Raw genomic sequence first — 19232 nt, forward strand, 5'->3', positions numbered from 1 at the left:
CCAATCAAGAAACACTTAACTGACAATGGATTTTGGGAGACGCCAATCCACATCTGAGCTTTCCTGGGAATGTTCAAACTAACATGTAAACAATGGCAGCGGCCTGTAAAGAACTGAGTCATGCATGGACATGTGACTTGCCCATGTGACTACAAACTCCATCTTGTTGCTGTGATTTTGCACAGAAGAACAAAGAATATACCCACAAGAGAAAGAATATAAAAGGCCCTGGAACCCCTCCATTTTGTCTTCAATCCTGCTTCTTGCCTTTGGATGGACTTTGCCACACTGAAGTTCTGAACAAAGGACTGAATGACCCGTCCAAGCTATGGATGTACTCCAGAGACTTTATTTGAACCAGCAGTTTATTCCATCACTGCTACAAGCCTGAACCAAGAACTTTGCCATTACTGTATGTAACTGATTCCAGTTAGAAATTTAGATGAGAGCTAAAATTGGTTTTCTTTTATGAATAAACCTTTAGATTTTAGATTCTAAAGGATTGGCAACAGCATGATTTGTGGGTAAGATCTGACTTTTATATTGACCTGGGTCTGGGGCTTGGTCCTTTTGGATCAGGAGAACCTCTTTTTTTCCTTTTACTGGGGTATTGGTTTTCATATCCATTTATCCCTATAACGAGTGGCACAGGTGGTGATACTGGGAAACTGGAGTGTCTAAGGGAATTGCTTGTATGACTTCTGGTTAGCCAGTGTGGTGAGACCGAAGTCCTCTCTGTTTGGCTGGTTTGGTGTGACTTAATTAGTAAAGGAAACCCAGCCTTGGGCTGTAACTGCCCTGCTCTAAGCGATTTGTCCTGAATTGATACTCTCAGTTGTGTCCTGCCAGAGGCCGCATCGTTACATCTAGCGAGGGAAGGGAAGTTACACTGCATCCATCCACGTGCTGTATCTGATCCTGAAAGGTGCTGAGCTGACAGGGTCCTGTTGACTTCCTCAGTGGGATGAGCAGGTACTCAAAACCTCCCCAACTCAGGCTGTGACGGGTTCGGTCACAGAGACCCCCTTGAGACCATCACCTGATGTGCTGAGATTACCTCTGAGCCTGTTTTCCCTGCCAGCTTGAGACTCCAGAACCCTGCCTTGTTAAGCCAGACACGCTAGCCTGCTGCAACACAGACCCAGGTCTGGTCCATGCCCCCAAAGATGCAGACTTTAACCAAAAACAGCTCAGCAGGTCACTTATCTCCAGCACCCAGTTCCCAATAGGATCCAAACCCCAAATAAATCCATTTTACTCTGTATAAAACTTATACAGGGTAAACTCAAATTGTCCACCCTCTATAACACTGATAGAGAGATATGCACAGCTCTTTGCTCCCCTGGGTATTAATCACTTAGTCTAGGTTAATAAAAATCACTTTTGTTTATTAATTAAGTATAAAAAGGTAGGGTTTAGGTAGTTTCGAGTAACAGACAGAACAAAGTAAGTCACCAAGCAAAATAAAGCAAAAACACACAAGTCTAAGCCTAATACATTAAGAAACTGATTACAGATAATCTCATCCTCAGAGATGTTCCAATAAGCTTCTTTCACAAACTAGACTCCTCCCTAGTCTGGGCCCAATCCTTTCCCCGGTACAGTCCTTGTTATTTCCAGCTCAGGTGGTAAGTAGGGGATTTCTCATGACTGGCAGCCCCCTTTGTTCTGTTCCACTCCCTTTTATAGCTTTGGCCCAAGGTGGGAATCTTGTCTCTCTGGATCCCCATCCCTCCTTAAATCTGGCACTTTTCCATCTAGAAGATGCATTTCAGCATCATATGACACGGTCACATGTCCTGTTAGACCTATTCTTCATTCTTCCAGGGCTGGCCTGCACATATGCAGGGAGGTTTGCAAGTAAACAGAGCCATTTACAACCAATTGTCCTAGTCAATGGGAGCCATCAAGATTCTAAACCACCATAGATCATAGAGTTGGAAGGGACCTCAGGAGGTCATCTAGTCCAACCCCCTGCTTAAAGCAGGACCAATCCCCAAACAGATTTTTACCCCATTTCCCTAAATGGCCACCTCAAGGATTGAACTCACAACCCTGGGTTTAGCAGGCCAATGCTCAAACCACTGAGCTATCCTCCCCCCCATCAATGGCCCATACTTTGCATAATTACAATAGGACCTCCAAATTATATTTTATATTTCTAGCTTCAGATACAAGAATGATGCATACATTCAAATAGGATGAACACACTCAGATAAGATTTGTAATGATACCTTACAAGAGACCATTTGCATAAAACATACTCCAGTTACATCATATTTACACTCATAAGCATATTTCCATAAAACATATGGAGTGCAACATCACACAAGCCCCATGGCTGGTTCTTCTCCTTAAATCTCGGATTCATGATAAGCTCATTTCTGCTTATTGGAGAAAGCAGTGGGAAGGTCACTTAACTCAGAGTCAGGACACCTAGACACTAATCCTGGGAAAGCCTTGTTTATTTAATGCAAGCTATTTGAGTCAAGGCCTATCTCCTGCTAGGTGTTTGGGCAGCAACTGGGACCTCTAGGCTCTACTATAATACCAATAATAATTTAATGTGCTCTCCCCTTCAGAGGAAGGGTGTCTGAGTGGCTCATTATTAAACTACCAGCACTCAGGCCTGTCCAGAATTCTGACACAGAGGGTATGTCTACATTACACACCGGATCAGTGGGCAGCAATCGATCCAGCAGGGGTCGATTTATTGCATCTAGTCTAGATGCGATAAATCAATCCCCGAGCACTCTCCTGTCGACTCCTGTACTCCACCGCCACGAGAGGCGCAGGTGGAGTCGACGGGGCAGCGGCAGCAGTTGACTCACCGCAGTGAAGACACCATGGTAAGTCGAACTAAGTATGTCAACTTCAACTACATTATTCACGTAGCTGAAGTTGCGTAACTTAGATCGATCCCTCCCCAGTGTAGACCAGGCCAGATTTACTGCCAAGCGACAGGTCTTGCTATTTTCAGTAACACCTTCAAACAGCTGGGAAAGCAGTGAGGCTACAACTAGTTTCCTCATTTCACCTCTGCAGCTCCCCTGTGGAACGTGCCAGTGACTCCTGCATTCATCTCGTTTACAACAGCAGTTGGTTCCTGAGCAGGAGCTCTGTAGGAACCCTCTAGTGGCAACTGCACATAAAGTCCTCCACGTGAGGCCAGGGGTGTCTGAAATCCCTGCAGCTGCAGGGGTGGTGTGAAGATCTGCGACATGCTGCTGGAGAGCTGAGGTCATTTAGAAATGGCTCTGAATCATCCCACTGGCGTGAGTAGCCTCTCAACATTTCCCCTGCCTTCTCTCTTGGTTTTGGGTCATTACCAGGCTGGATTTGCCAGTAGCTGAAGACAAGTTTTGTTTTAGTATCTCTATTATTATTACCATCATCGCAACAAAGACAGTGACTCCCTGCTTTAAGTGCAGAACTCTACTCAGCCTGACCACGCCCAGTGCATTCATCACCATTATCCTTATTTATTAACTGTAATAATTTTGTTAGGTAGCTTAGTTGGATTGTCCTCGTGCATGCCCCACTCTGACACCCCATGGGTCTCCTTTCTCCAACCACAGAGTCTCATCCTCATACACAGGACAGAGACACCAGCTGGCTCAATCCAACCCTTCTACCAGGAGTGGATAAAATAGATCTAAACCAAGAACAGAAGAACCCTGATCTGTATTTTACCCTGAACCCCAGAAGATTCAGCTCCATTAACCCCCAGTCCTTCTCAGCCCATCCTGGGTTCCCACCAAGCATAAAATACTGGCCCCATTGATGTCAATGGGAGTTTTGCTATTGACTTCTTTGGAGCCACAATTTCACCCAATGCACAGGGCCAGATTTACACTTTGGGCACCCCTAGGCGCAGGGGCTCAAAGCCCCAACCCCCACCATCTGGAGGTAGCCAAGATCTGCAGGGGCCCCTCTGCCTGGAAGCATCCAGAAGCTCCTAACCACCACAGGTGGCGGGGGTACTCCACCACTTAACTTTTAGGAACCTAACTGGCCTTCTGTCCACAGACACCCCCCCCACCCCACACTGCCCAGCACAGCCCCACTACAGCTTCCCAGTGCCCCACACAGAATCCCCACAGCTCAGGGCCCGAACACACACAGACCTCCCCCACCCCCCACTGCCCAGCACCCCTCCAGAGACCCACTCTCCTAAGACCTGCCCCACCAGCCGCACTCACCGGCCCTGCTGGGAGGTGACTCTGTCCACCAAGGTGAGTGAGGAGCACTCCAGCAAGGCCGCATGGGGCTGTCTCCCCCTCAGCCAGCCCCACCCCCTGCCAGGACCTGGGAGCAGCAAAATTTGAATTTTTAGGCACCTCTAGAATGCCGGTGCCCCCAGGCTCGTGCCTAATGGGAAATCCGGCCCTGCCAAAGCATTCAACCTCATCATTTGTGTCCCAAGTGGTTTCTTCTCTCCAGTTGTACATCTCTCACCCTCACAGGGAAGGAAAATCCCACCCAACCAGTCCAATGCCCATGCTGGGGAAGAGTGCTCCATCCCAGTATTTTGCCCTCAGCCTGTGGGACTGAGACTTCCATAGGGAAAAGGGCAGAGGAAAAGGCGATCAAGAGCCAGGAAGGTCTGTAGCCGCACCCACTCCAAAGCAAACAAGGTAACTATTTTGCCATCTGCCCCTCCCACCTTGATGTCCAAAGCTCAATCCAGACCCAGCTCCCTTGGGACTGCCCAGTCTTGGCTGCTAAAGTTGGGCCAGGCCAGAACTGTGATGCTATAGCCTCTGGCACCAGATCTTTTGGTGCTGATGATGCCTGGGGCAGCAGGTGACCTTTTAAAGGGGTTCAGCCCTCTGAAATCCGAGTCACAGCAGACTTGGCTAGGGCTGCAATATAGCAGTAGCTCCTAGGCCGAGTTCCCCTTGGGTTGCTGCTTGGGATATGGGTGGGTGGCACCACACATTTTCTGATTTATTTTGTTTTTATTTCTACACATTAATACACTGTAAAAACATGAAGCAGGAAGCCTGTTGTGGGTAACACACCTTGGCTATTTCCTTGTGTGCTGGTCTGTTATACCGTTCCTAACAGACCCTATAAATGGTTTCCAAATCCAGCAGAAATGGTCTATTTGCTGCCTAGTACAGCATGTAATCTTGTCCGGAGGTGGTATTGATCTTGTTAAAGTCTCCCAGCCATCTTGTCCTTGAGCGTGCCTTACCAGCCACTTTCCCCCAGCACAGTGGTCTGTCTTTTCATGCAATTGGCCGGTTAGCGATGCCCAGGTAGTGTTGCCGGTCTACACTAATCTGCAGACACCTGGCTGTGGTTTTCTGGAGACCTTTTAGTGGACAGTAAAGCCAGAGCTCTTGGTTACTTAAATCAAATATTTGCAGTAGCCCATTTCGAAGTGAAATCGCTGGGCCATTTTAACTGCAAGGGATGGGAATTACAGACCTGATACAGCAAAGCTCTTAAGCAGGTGCTTAACTTTCAGCACATGAGTAGATCTGTTGGTTACAAACAGGTTATGCTGGGTTCATGTAACCCACTGGGGGGTGGGGGGGGTTACAGGTTTTCCTCTGTGCTGACCCGCAGGGGCTATGAATTTCTTGCAACCCCAGATCTTTAGCTCCAGCTGTAGAGCTGGTCAGGAATCAGTTCTCTCATTCTGAGAAAAGTTTCAAGATTTCAAATATTTTCCTGTTCTACATGAAACCAAGAGCTTTTCAAATTAGCAAAAAAAAAAACACAAACAACCACAACACCCAGAAGGCCCTGCACTCACTTGGGATGCGCTCTACTAAGTATTGTTTATACAAAGTGGAACAGCTCTAACGGGAGACAGCGAAAGGTACTCCTCACCCCAGGCCTGATGGGTAGGGCCCGCATCTGGGATGGGGAAAACCCATGTTCATTTCCCAGCATGTCAACCAAAATAGGCCTCATAAGTGGAAGCTCATCTGGAATTACATTCAACGTGAAGCAAAGTGCTTAAAATATTTGCTGAATCAGGGCCTTAATAACTCCACCTAGTCAAGAGCAACAATGCTGTTTCTCTGGTTGTTTTCAGTCCTTCCAGCAGCGTCACAAAATTCCACTTGCCCATTTGTCTAGGGCAAGTAATATTTTTGGAAAGATAAGTATAATTTTTTTTCAGAATGATGGGCCAGTAGATGCTGTATCTGGGCTAGCAAATTCACATGCTGATTCTGCAAGTGCTTCTACCTGTGACTTTGTGGAGGCCACACATTCCATAAGGAGCCAACAAACATACCCTTGGGATAGCCAGTTTGCCCAGTCTCTTGTAAGGCAGCCTCAGCTTCTCCTGTGTTACTAGCTACCAGGATTCCACATAGTAAGAGAGCCACAGGTTTGCAGTAATACAAGGTAACTGTGTTACTGGGGCAAACTCATGCCTTTGTAGCAGCACAGCTTACCCAGTCTAGCTTTGAGCTAGCTACTGGCTCAGTTTCCCCCCACCCTCAATAACCTCAGGTTTTCCTTTGCCAGGAAACAGCTCTTCCGGGTTTATTAACAAAGTTCACAAGTAAACACAAGAACTCCCACCCACCTGGTGCAAGGTGCTTAGTCCTGTCCCTGCAGAGGCTGTCCTCTAGCAGACTTTCTCTCCACACTCCAGCATTTTTCCACTAGCTCCTGTTCCCAGCAGGTTTGCATCAAGAGGCCTTCTTCCTGGGAGCCGACGAGAGCCACTCTGTGTAAGGAAGCCTGTGTACCCTATCCTTTATCAAGCAGTAACTCCCTGGGCTTCCTACCTACAGGGCCGGCTCCAGCATTTCTGCCGCCCCAAGCAAAAAAAAAAAAAAGGCCGCGATCGGCAGTTCAGCGGCAGGTCCCTCACTCCCAGAGGGATTGAGGGACCTGCCACCCCCAAATTGCCGCAGGTGCCACCCTGCTCCCTTGGCAGCCCCAAGCACCTACTTGTTAAGCTGGTGCCTGGAGCCGGCCCTGCTTACCTAGAACCATTCCTCTACTCCACAGGCTTCTGTTTTATCTCCATCCCAGGAGGCCTGATTTTTGCCACATGACCTGCCTGTCATGTAACATTGTTCATTTTCTCCATCCGGAGAGGCAAGCAAAGTGGGTCACAGGTGTGGACTGGAGCCATCTCCACTTAAAGGCCAGTCAACCTGTGACTAATCCGTGACTGAGGTGCTGGGTCAGGGTCTTACATGAGCTCTTCATCAGATAATTTCCTCATCCGGGAGATCAAAAAGAGTCTTTCTTTTGCCTCAGTAGGCTACCCAATGAGTAACAAATACAGAGGCCTTTGTGAGAGCTGATGGTTTGGAAAGCAAGCAACTGAGGTACAGCTAGGACTGTGAGAAAGATATGCAACTTTCTAGTGGCACTTTGTGCAATCATTTTTTATCCTTTTCTTCAAGCAATTTCATAACCCAGAGATTGTGTTTGCTGTGTGAGATTCCTGCCAAGCAGCTGCTTCGGCACCAAACACAAACTATTAGAAATTTCACGTTTCCAAAGCCACATTTATTTTATCCCAAGGAATTTTTTGGACTTTGCAAATTTGATTTTCCATGGGGGGGAAAAAATGAAATCACACAGGTATTCACAGAGGAGTTTTGAAAACTGGAAACAAAATGGGGTGAAAAAAAATCTTGATTGCTGAGGATTACTGTAATGTTCACAGCATGCACACAGAATTTAGCCAAAACAGAATACTCTTCCTGGAAGAGTTGCAATATAATATTACTTTATTTCTCAGGGTTGGTCTACACTGGAAACGTACATCAGGATAGCTATGTCTCTCGGGGGTGTGAAAAGTCCAAGTGTAGACCAGCCCAGAGAAAACAGGCTGCTCCCTAAAGCAGAGAGGCACAACTCACCCCACTTACTTTTAAACTAGCACTTTCCAGACTGACTCTGATGGCAGGTTTTCCTACAGAGCCCCCTAGCCTGCGAGAAAGACAAGGAAACCCCTCAGAAACTGAAGTGGCCGCCTACAAGTCCAACACAGTTTTAAATATGTTTGGAATTGTTTATCTCCCTGCAATGGCTGCTATACCATATGACTGGTGCCAGAATGGATACTCTCCCACTGGCCAGGCTTTGGAGGCAAACAGCTGGCCACAGTGGAAGGAAGAGGAGCAGAGCTGGCTGGCCGGCTCTGGTGTCCATGCAGACAGGCAGAGCAAGGCCAAGCCCTGGGGCAGATTGGAGTCCAGAGCCAGAGCTGTCAGTAGCATCTGAGAAGGGAACAAACGGCAGCTCCAAGGAGTTAATTACGATGCCAGCATTGGCATAGGAAATGGTGCCCATTCTCCAGATAGTCTTCTCTGCCACTGTGCTCCAGTGACGATTCATAGGAGTCAATATGTGGCAATCCCCTGCCCCAACAGCCAGGGCCGCCCAGAAGATTCAGGGGCCTGGGGCAAAGTGGGGGAGCGGACATAAAAAAAGGCGCCACCCGCTGTGGCACTTGTACTCACTGGGCAGCGCTCCGAGTCTGCAGCGGCGGTGGGTCCTTCACTCGCTCCGCGCCTTCGGCAACACTGAAGGACCCGCCACCGAAATGCCGCCAAAGACCCAGACCAACTGAAGGGCCCGCCGCCGAAGACCTGGACCGCCATCGGGTGAGTAGCCAGGGAAGGGATTCTCAGCCAGGGCTCGCGGGACCCCTGCGGGGCCCAGGGCCTGGGGCATATTGCCCCACTTGCCCCCCCCCCCCGGCGGCCCTGCCAACAGCACGCGGGGGCCAGGCAGAGAGGCGGTAAAGACACAGCTTTCACCCCTTTGATATTCAGACTGACCCCATTGTGTCAGCGCCTCTTGTCGGCCCATCTATCACGGTGTCAGTTCCTGCCGGGGCCCCAGGACCCAACTCATAGAGGTTGCTCTGTGTGTTGACCCATTTATCTTCCCAGGCTGCTGTGCTGACGGGACTGACACTTCTATTTGTTATCCTGCAAAGCAGGGCCTGGGCATGTCTTCTGAGACAGAAAAACAAGGGAGGGGGGAGTAACTGCAGGGCCTGAAAGGGCGTGTGGCACCAGTCAAATGTCAGGTAAAGGAGAAGGAGCAGGAGGCAATGGGAGGAAAGGATGTTCTGGCTCCAGGTGCCTAGGAGAAATGCAAGAAGGAAGCATGAAGTTAGCATCTGAGTCCTCGACAAATGAATAAACAGGAGAAGAGCTGGGAGCGGTGTGATGCATCTTTGGCTCAGGACCTAAGCCAAAGTATCATTGTTAATGTTGGGAGCACAGGATCCTTGCACTGGGTTCCCACTCTTGGGGTACATGACTTCCAGCTCTGTTCAGGGTCATTCCCAAGATGTCATGGCTTGTTGTTGTCACGGTGGCCTTTCAGTATCCACCAGAGACCCCCCACGTCAGGCAGCTAAAATGACAGCAGAGGGAGTTGGAATGGGGTGGGAGTCATTTCATTAGGAAGAACGTTCCCTGTGATTGCCGTGCCACACTCCTGATGTCAGTCACAAATGGTGAGCCGAAGCTGGGTTTGGCTGGCACTGAGACAAAGCATCTCTGAAGCAAAGACGAGTATGTGGCTGTAGCGAGGAAGGCTGGTCTTGGGGTGAAGGCACTGGGCAGGGACAGTGGAGAGGTAGGTTCAATTCCTGGCTTTCTGCCCCATACTTCTTTGGTGAGCTTGAGCAAGGCCTCAGTTCCCCATCTGTGAAATGGGGATAATAGTGTGTTCCCACCCCAGGAGGCTTGACTCACTAATATTCATGAGGTGCTCAGATATGGTGATGGCAGCTAGCTAGCTGAGGTACTTTCTCAAGGAGTGCATTTAGCTCTACAGCTGGGGCAGGGGCTGTGTGTGGACAGTGTCTAGGCCAGTGGAGTCCTCATCCTGTATTGTACAGGGCCTAGTGCTGATCCTGGGGGTGAGGAGGTGCCTTTGGGTGCTACTGCCATACAAAGAATGACCTTTCAGAGTGGCAGTCACTAGTGAATGTGTGACACTCTGAGTCTCAATTCAGCAAAGCAGGTAGCTTCTGCTGTGGAGCTATGTGGGGGTGCTGCCGGCTACCATTGAGGGACAGTGGCAGGATGCTGTGAGGGAAGCTGGCACAGCGACACCCCCTGCTGGTCTGGCTTTCCCCACCTCTCTGTGCACACACACCCCTCAGAGAACAGCTGTGTAGCTGTCACAACCCCTAGCTCCGGAGCCAGCTGCAGTAGCACAGCTGCTAATCTCACAATCCAAGAGCTGTGAAACTGCCAAGGAAGTGTGTCTTGGTGCTGTCTGTGCTGCGTTCCCACCTTCTGCTCGTCTGTGGGAAGCTCAAGGCTGTCAGAAAGGAAAGGGTCCAGTCCATGAGCCAGGCGCAGTGGGGCATCGGCTGAGCCACCTGCAGCATTCATGCCCACGCTGAAGTCAGGTGAGTCAAGGTGGGGAGAGCAGTCAAGACCTTACAATCCAGATAAGCAGGATGCTTTCTTCAGGGATAAGGTGGAGAATGGGGAAAAAACCTGTCCGGGTGCACGTCAGCCTCTCTGGCGAATGTGAAACACTCTGTACTTAACCCTGTCGGTGCTGCAGAGATGTCCAGCCTGCTGCCTACCAGCCAGTGGGGCAGGCACTACAGCAGTCTTAACCAGTCACCAAAGTCCTCTGGATGGTGGCCGGACTTCTCTGGGTGCTTACCACAGCCTCACTCATGAGGGCCATATCAGCGCAAGAGGGCACAACTCCGTTGGTTTCTGTGGCACTGCCCCAGCACCTCATCCAAGCCTGAGTGATCTACACCCAAATGGGCAGCAGGAAGGTGTGGCACCCAAGGGGGTATTACATGGCCTGCGTTTTTTTCTGGTGTCCAGCGTGTGCACCAAAACCATGCTCAGCACAGCAGCCTATTGCGCTGTTCAGAAAAGCCAGCTGCCATTGAAAACCTGTAACCCTACCGGGCCACCTCTTCCTGCTTTGAATTCTTCCAGCACTCCCAGGTGGCTCTGGATTTCCTCAAACTCCCTTTGTTTTAAAGCTGAGCACTCCAGGGGTGTGACAGAGATATGGCCTCTTTCCCCCTTACACCACTCCCAGATTTGAGCTGGCACCTGCTGCTTTGGCTTGGCAAAGCCAGCTCTGCCCGCAATGACAGGATCACGGGGGCAGTTGGCAAATGTGGTGCATGCCACAGTGCAGTTTTCATCCCCTGGAGAAAATGCTTTCTTTTCTAGAGCTTAAACACTGCATGTGGCAGCTGCAGCCTTATACAAATTAACCCTTCACGCACAGTCTACAACAATGATGTTGCTCTATTCCAATTGCAAGTGTCATGCCATTAAGTGAAGGTGCCACACCACAGACAGCAAAATGGATGCAGAACTCTAAGTGCCAGATTTCCAGAGCTGCTGAACACCTGCAGCTCCCATTGACTTTGGCTGGAATTCTGGACTCATCATCTCTGAAAGTTAGGCCTCAAATGACCTACCAGCTGGGTCTGAATTAATGTCCTAACAGCACAGTCCTCTGTGGCAATGAAGGCTAATTTGTGTCCGTAGGAGTTACACGCTTCCAGCTCTAGTTCCTCCCTCTTGGCTACTCCACATGGCATCCAGCCTGGTGCCTACGTTTAGAGGACATGGTTCACTGGGCAGAAAATGACAAAGTTCCCAAGCCAAGAGCCCAGCACTTCCCAGAAGCCACTGGAAGCTTTAACATAATGGCATCCTCCGCACTGCTATACAAACACCCAGCACACCAAGAGCCCCACTTTGCTCTTCACATTTGGAGCCTGGTTGTACAGTATGTGCAGCAGATCTCCGGCAAAGATAAAACAATGGAAGGTCTCTTCCACTAGCAGGGCTGGCCTGCCCCCGATGCAGGTGTGAGGCTACCAAGGGCCTTAATTAGCCCCCATGCTTTCTCACAAGCAGGCCGTGTTATTTGTACACTTACATGTGAAGCTCCACCAGACAAGTTCTTGGACACGTGGATAATCCTCTCCTGGGCGTCAATGTTGTATCAATTACCGCTTCCGTGTTGAATTATCTCTGTCAGGCTTTGAAACTAAGGAGATGCACGGAAGCCTTCAACATGGGAAATATCAAATGAAGTGGAATTTAATCTTGCTTGGTTCTCATTTGTTTTGCTTTGTAATTAATGTTGATCAGTGAGTAGTTTATATATCCTACCCACTACGTAGCTATAAGTATGTCCTTTGAAGAAATAACATAACAATGTTGTTGTTTTTCACTCCCAGAAGCCTTTGACTCCCTGGGATTTTGTGATGAATCTAGGGCTATGTTCCAGCTCCTGAGATTTCCAGTAAAGGCAGTATCCGGTCGCTCAGGGCAGGCAGGGTAAGCAGCCCCTACACTGTTTTCAATCACATACATTATGGTCTTGACATAGTGCTGGAAACTGGCTCTGAAATTATCTTGATGTGTCAGTTTTGCCTGCCTCTCATTCAAAGCTCACTGGCCGCCTGTACCATCCAGGATTCACTAGAGATCAGATATGAAATATCCTGCACCTTCCACCTATTTGTGGGGAAATGTAACGATGTAAGCCCAGCAGTCTCTTACCCAGAAGTCAGCTGGCCGAGGCCTGGCACAGCCGGGCTGCAGGTCTTTTACTGCAGTGTAGACATACATTAAGTGTCTTCCTCCTGCAGCTGGAATTGCCTCTGCTAGCAGCAAGGAACTGCTCACAAAGCATGGGTGCCTGCACTCTGTTACTGGCTCCCTCTCCTGTCAGAAACAGGGCTGGGAAAGAGCAAGAACTGCTCCACCAGGACTTCTAAGCTCGACACCTGGAGCAGAGCCTCACTGAGCAGAGTCCATGGATGCGTCATGGCTCCATCAAGGAGTTCCCCACATACCCAGCAGCTCTGGATGAGCCCTCCAAACCTGGGTGATGGATGGCACCAAACAACTGCTGGGGATTATTAATATTCATGTTCTAAGTCAGCACATAATGGAGGCTTGTTTTCTACAACAGATCATTAAACTAGGAAAATGAGTGACCTCCTGAAGCTGCAGGCCACACTGGAGGCATTGCAGGGAGCTGAATGGACAGAGATGGGGCCATCACTTAGCCCATTTTTTAAAAGGAGCAGTTCCAAATTAGCAAGGCTGTGGAAATCTTGCAAGATATAAAAACAGTCTTAAAATAACTTTGGGGCCAATGCAAGAATCACAGCTTGAATATCACAATACCCTATCGCAACAGCTTTGGCTGGGAGGAAACCACTCAATAAAGGGGTGCATTGGGGTCTTAACACCAAATCCAGCCCTGGTGCAAACCTCTTGTTATGTGCACAGCCTACACACAGAGAAGTTAGATAAAAATATAAAGTACTCATGCTGGAAGGTAGCAACATAACATTCCTTTATGTCTTAGAATTCAGAACAATATCACACATGAACCCAAAACAGAGAGAGAAAAAGCAGGCTGCTCCCTAAAACCAAGATGCACAACTCACCCCACCTTACTCTAGATTGGCTGGCTGCTGACTGACTCTGATCTCCTGCTTCCCTACAGAGCCCCCTGCCTGCAAGCAGGACCAGGAACACCATCCCACACACACTCTTATAGCGATTACTTGCAGTTCCAATGCAGTCCTCAATACAGCACACCTATGGAATCTCCACTGAGCTGGGTCCATGGGGTTTATGCTCTCTCTCTCCTCACTCCACTCTAAGCACCTAATAGGTGATTTCAATATTATTCACCTGCTCTGCTTGTGAAAAAATCTGCTTTATTCCTCCGACCCCAATCAGCAAATTCTCCTATTATATTATCCAACTCTCCATAGGCTCAGACATCCAAAGGTCTTGGCACAATGTTTCGATTATTCAGTCGATGCCCTGGGGACAGAAACAGAACCCAGAGGAGGCTAGGCAGAGAGACTGCCGGTCCCTAATCCATGCCCCAGTAAGGATGACATATAATCATTCCCTCCCACCCAGCTGTTATTCAAAGGTGGCTCTCGTGAGGAAGGCTGGTCTTGTGGTTAACACTCATGAAATCTGGTTTTACTTCCCAGTTCAGCCACAGACTCCCTGTATGACCTTGGGCAAGTTATTATGTCTTTCTGGGTCTCAGTTCTCCATCTGTAAAATGGGGCTAATGATACTTCCATTGTTTCTCTTTTCTATTTAGATTTTAAACTCCTCTGGAGCAGGAATTAACTCTCACGATAGGTTTAAAGGTGCCTATCTCTGCCAGGTCCTGTTCTCAGGTGTGATCTGTGGGAGCGACTGTTATGTAACTAATAATAATGCTGTTCCATGGACTTACTAGTAACCTTCACTTGGCAGTTGAAATTGTCGGCTGACAAATCACAGGCAATCCATTGTGCAGTCAACTGGTTGGATTCGCCGCTGCAGGGGAAGATCATAGAGGAAAATGCTGTCTGGGATAGGAAGGATGGGTTTGACGTTAAGGCACACGACTGGTAGTCAAGAGACCTGGGATCGATTCAAGCTTTTCCTACAGATTTGCTGTGTCACCTTGGGCCAGTCAGTTACCTTCTGTGACCTGCCCAGAGGGAGTAATGAAGCTCCCCTACCTCATAGCGGTGCTGGGATGGTAGCTTCATCCATGTTGACAAAAGGGTTTGAGAGGCTAGGATTGAAGGTGCTGTAGAGAGATGCAACGCACTGGCCTGGGTCCCCTTTTCCTGCAGCACAGCAAGCAGGAAAGGGCTGTGTGAGAGGAAATCTCCACAAAGAGCCTTAGTAATGGAGCTTTTCCCCTTGCTTCTAGCTGGGGGTGGGGTTTCTTCACCAGTTCCCAAATCTGGCAGATGCTCAGGATCCATGGGATGGCGGGGTCATCTCCGCAGAGGCCCTGTGCTTCTGCATGGGCTCTGGGCCCACCGCCATCTGGACCCAGAAAAAATAACACAGCCCCAGGCTGCATTGTCTTCTTCAGGGTATCTGGGATATGAGGAGGGGATATGACATGCCTCCATGCACATTCCCAACCCCTCCCTCTAGCCTGCCCCACTTTCCATGGCACCTCGCTGGGATCCTCAGGGGGAGGGGATGGTGTCCGATGCCCAATCTGCACAGGTGTGGAGAGTTCTGCATGCAGATATAGGTGGGGGAGAGGGGAATCCAGGCTATTTTTATTATCATTACTGTGGCTGGATAACTGTCTGACCAATAAATAGCATTTGTACTTATGCTAATTGCAATCACATGCTTCAGGACCTCGCTCCGTCACCATAAGGGTCAATGGAGAATCCCTCCAACACATTACTGCACATTTGGCAAGGTGCACTCATTTCTTTTCTTTTCTTTTTTTTTTTTTTTTTTGTCTTTTGCCACTTTCCACTGAAGCCTCACATATTGGCCATTCTTGGAGACAGGAAACCAAGACTCCAGGGATCTGGCACATCAACGCTTGCACTGCCAGAATCCTCCCAGAAAATCAAGCTTATGTGAAACTGAAAGGCTGAGGTTTTGCAAAGCCAGCTGTGGGGATTCAGACACCTGACCCACATTCATAGTAATGGGACCTGGGCATCCAAGTCTCTTAGGCAGCTTTGAAAAGCTCAGCCCTGCAATCTGGCCAACGACAACCCCCAACACAGCTGAACTAGAAATTGAGGGGTCTCTCTAAACAGTTTCAGAAACTCCCAGCGCCCAAGCAAGTGTGTGAGACCTGACAGGCACCACCAGGTATAATTTTTGCAGCATTCCAGTTCGTGCGAGGAGACCCTGGACCCTCTCTCTCACTGGCCCTCTGCTCTGCTGACTGTGCCACCACCGCACCACACATGTCCCTGCTTACAGAGCAACCTGATGACAGAGACTCCTCTGGTCATGAAGCCCTCCCCTTGCCCTTCCCTGAGTTCTGTGTGGCCTCCTCTTGGCCAGTATAAAAGGTAAAGGGCTGGATTGTGCCCCTCTGCCAGATACCCATGTAGGGGGCCCCCTTGCAGAGCTCCCTCTGGATTCTACCACTAGGAAGGCTAGGAGGTGGGGCTTGCTCCACACACACAAGAAAGCAGGATTCTGGCCCACAGATCACCATAGATCCACCAGGATATGGGGCCACCAGGTCAAGACCCGGTTCCCTCTATTAGCTCTCAGCTCCCTGAAGCTCTGTCCTGGCTCCCTATCAGTGAGCTGCCTGCTGACTTAAAGCAGGGCTGCCATAGACTGTATTAACATCCCTCTGCTGCCTGTTTCCAAAGGGTGCTGGAGTGATAGAGACAATACGCATCCCCCCCCCCCCCCCACACACACACACACACTTTCTCCTGCCTCTTTTGCAGATCCCCTCACCTGTGGAGAGCCCTTGGCAGGGTCTGAAGAAAGGGGAGACAGTGGGGAAGGGTAGATCTGGGCATGAACCCTCCAAGCATCGATCCAGCCCAATCTGGCCTCCACGTAATTCCTGAAAAGGAGCCTGCAGCGAAGAGGGAGCCAGTGGAGCTGTCTGCGGATGTGGTGCTGTGGGCACTGTTCTCTGCATGTGCAAGAGGCCAGGCGGTCAGATTCTGCACCTGGGGAGGCCATAGATACAGCATGACACAGAAATGAACAGCTGGGTCTCTCCAGTGCTGCTGCCCAAGGTCACTCACTCCTACCAGCAATCCTGAGAAGAATCACCTTGAAGAGTTTCCATTTCTTGAGCAATATTGAGCAATCAGAGCTGGATTGAAAGATCGTATCCATCTTAACCCAGGTAGCTTTCCTTGCCTCCACTCCTGCACAAACACACACGCAGTTAGAGGAGTCCCAAGGGGAGAGCTGGCACTTTGCGACCCATGCACTGTTCACGAACAGGTCACAGACCTGGTTCCGATTATTGGTCCCATTGCATGGGAAGCTGTCCTGATTTAACACAGGCTTCTCTTGCCTCAGAAAGCTCTCCCTCTGGAACAGATCTCTTTGCCCATGGCATCCTGGCTGTCTCTCTAAGCAGCTGCCTCAGTTCCTCTCTGACTTCAGGATGGACAATATCAAGTCAGTGGCAGCTGGTGAAACAACCAAGCAGAAGCATTTTTAAAAATAAAAGTATTTCCGACGTTGAAGTGTTGATGGGAGGGCAGACCAAGCTCTTATTTGGAGGGGATTTTCTATGTGCCTGCGAAGGGCAAAGGGCTTTCATTCTCTCTCTCTGTTTGCACATGCTTTTCCACAAGCTGTGCCATTCCCATGGACGCAGCGCGCAGCTGAGCTCTGCTCCAAGTGTAGGAGACACCTTGTGGCCAGACAGAGGAAGAGGAATTTATTGGGGACGTTAGTGAATTTTTTTAAACTATTTGTCAGGAAGGCGGAGTCCCTACTTGCCTGTGTAAAATAGTGAGGCCCAGATGTGCGAACCCTGCCCCTTCCCACGACACTAATCCTTTGATTTGCACCGAACGAAGAATTAGGGAACCCTAATCCCAGGATTTGGGAGGTTCAATTTCACTTTCATCCTGGAATCCCAAAGAATCTCTATTCCCCCACTGTTGTTAGGTTTTGATATTAGATTTCATGCCTTTCAGTATCCTGCCCTCGGAAAACACTGTGGGTTTCTGGGACTGCATCCCTATCTCTTACGGGCCAGATCCTCAGCTGGGGTAGAGCAATGGAGGTCCATTTAAACCAATGGAGCTATGCCAATTTACACCAGCTCAGGATCAGGCTCCCTCTGTGGTTTTTGGGTAAAGGTGGGAGTTGTGGGCAGCAAAGAACAACCCAAGAAACTCCAGCTGGATTTTTACATAGAGACTCGGATGACCTATTTCAGTCACTTGCCTCTCTGCTAGGAAGATCTAAGCGCTACCTGAAGCAGCCAATGAAGAGGGATGCTTGCTGGCCGCTCTAGTTTTCACTGATGCTTTCCTGCTTTGCTTAGTACCTACATGAGGGACAAGGTGGGTAAGGTAATATCTGTTATCAAGCCAACTTCTACTGGTGAGTGAGACAAGCTGTTGAGCGTTCATAATAGTTTTTTCTATTAAAATGCGACCTCCATGCAATGGGGAGGGATAAAGGGTTTATTAGTGCTCATTTAAGAAGGCCTGCATTGCTCTGAATAATGCATTTGTCCAAAACTCATGCCCACAAATCCTTTACACCATCGTCTATTCTAAGGATTAGTATCTATGGGCAGGGCTGGCTCCAGGCACCAGCCTGGCAAGCAGGTGCTTGGGGCGGCTGCTCCGGAGAGGGGCGCACGTCCAGGTATTCGGCGGCAATTCAGCGGACGGTCCCTCACTCCCGCTGGGAGCAAAGGACCTCCCGCCGAATTGTCGCCGCAGATCGCGATCGCGGCGCTTTTTTTTTTTTTGGCTGCTTGGGGCGGCCAAAACCCTGGAGCCGGCCCTGTCTATGGGCCCAACCTGTGAAGTCCAAACCCAGGGGCAGACTTTTTAAAAGCTTGGTAGAGGGGAGAGATCAAATCCAAACCCATTGCTAATAAACACGCTCGCAGCCTTGTCTAAAAGGCCAGCAGTAGCTGAATGATGCTTAATATGGAAAGGAGTACAGATGGTTTTGTTTCTGAACAACTTGAGTGTGCTTTCCGCATGGGGGTGAGGCATAATTGCCTAGGGGTCAGCTGTACTACCCACCACTCACAGAAGCAAATCTCTGCTCCAGCTGAGAGGGAGGAGAAGGCAGATTTAGAATTGCAAATAAAGCATTAAACTGAAGCTCCTGGCATAAAACTCGGCCTAATTAGAATACTTCCGGCAGATGCATCCCCCCGAAGCAATGACATGGGTTGCAAAGGGGCAAAGTACCTTTTCAAACAGAGTGTAACTCCTGCAGAAAGAGTGCCTCAGGGTGAAATGAAGGCCCTTTACCCAGAATACTTCTTGCCTTGACCTGATACCAGGCACCAGGGTCCTAGCAGCCACATGCTTAATGCTGTCAACTGCTTCTCCCACAGCAGATATCTTCAGTATGGATCTCAACAGCTAGAGTGACTTAGGCCCTGGTCTACACTGGGGGGAGGGGTGTGTGGAAATCAATCTAAGTTACGCAACTTCAGCTACATGAATAACGTAGCTGAAGTCGACGTACTTAGAATGACTTACCGTAGTGTCTTCACCGTGGTGGGTCGACTGCTGCCGCTCTCCCGTCAACTCTGCCTGCGCCTCTCGCGGTGCTGGAGTACAGGAGTCGACGGGAGAGGGCTCGGGGGTCGATTTATCGCAGGGATTCTCAAACTGGGGGTCGGGACCCCTCAGGGGGTTGCGCGAGGTTATTGCATGGGGGGTTGCGAGCTGCCAGCCTCCACCCCAAACCCCGCTTCCCCTCCAGCATTTATAACGGTGTTAAATATAT

The 19232-nt window shown here is 49.5% G+C and overlaps 1 long non-coding RNA gene across 1 annotated transcript in view; it reads right to left on the reverse strand.

Moving 5' to 3' along the window:
* Positions 1 to 19232, reverse strand: part of LOC117882278 — a 46167-nt gene that overhangs the window by 25009 nt on the left and 1926 nt on the right. The window lies entirely within an intron of this gene.

Source organism: Trachemys scripta, chromosome 8 (assembly GCF_013100865.1).
Source record: "Trachemys scripta elegans isolate TJP31775 chromosome 8, CAS_Tse_1.0, whole genome shotgun sequence".
NCBI lineage: Eukaryota > Metazoa > Chordata > Testudines > Emydidae > Trachemys > Trachemys scripta.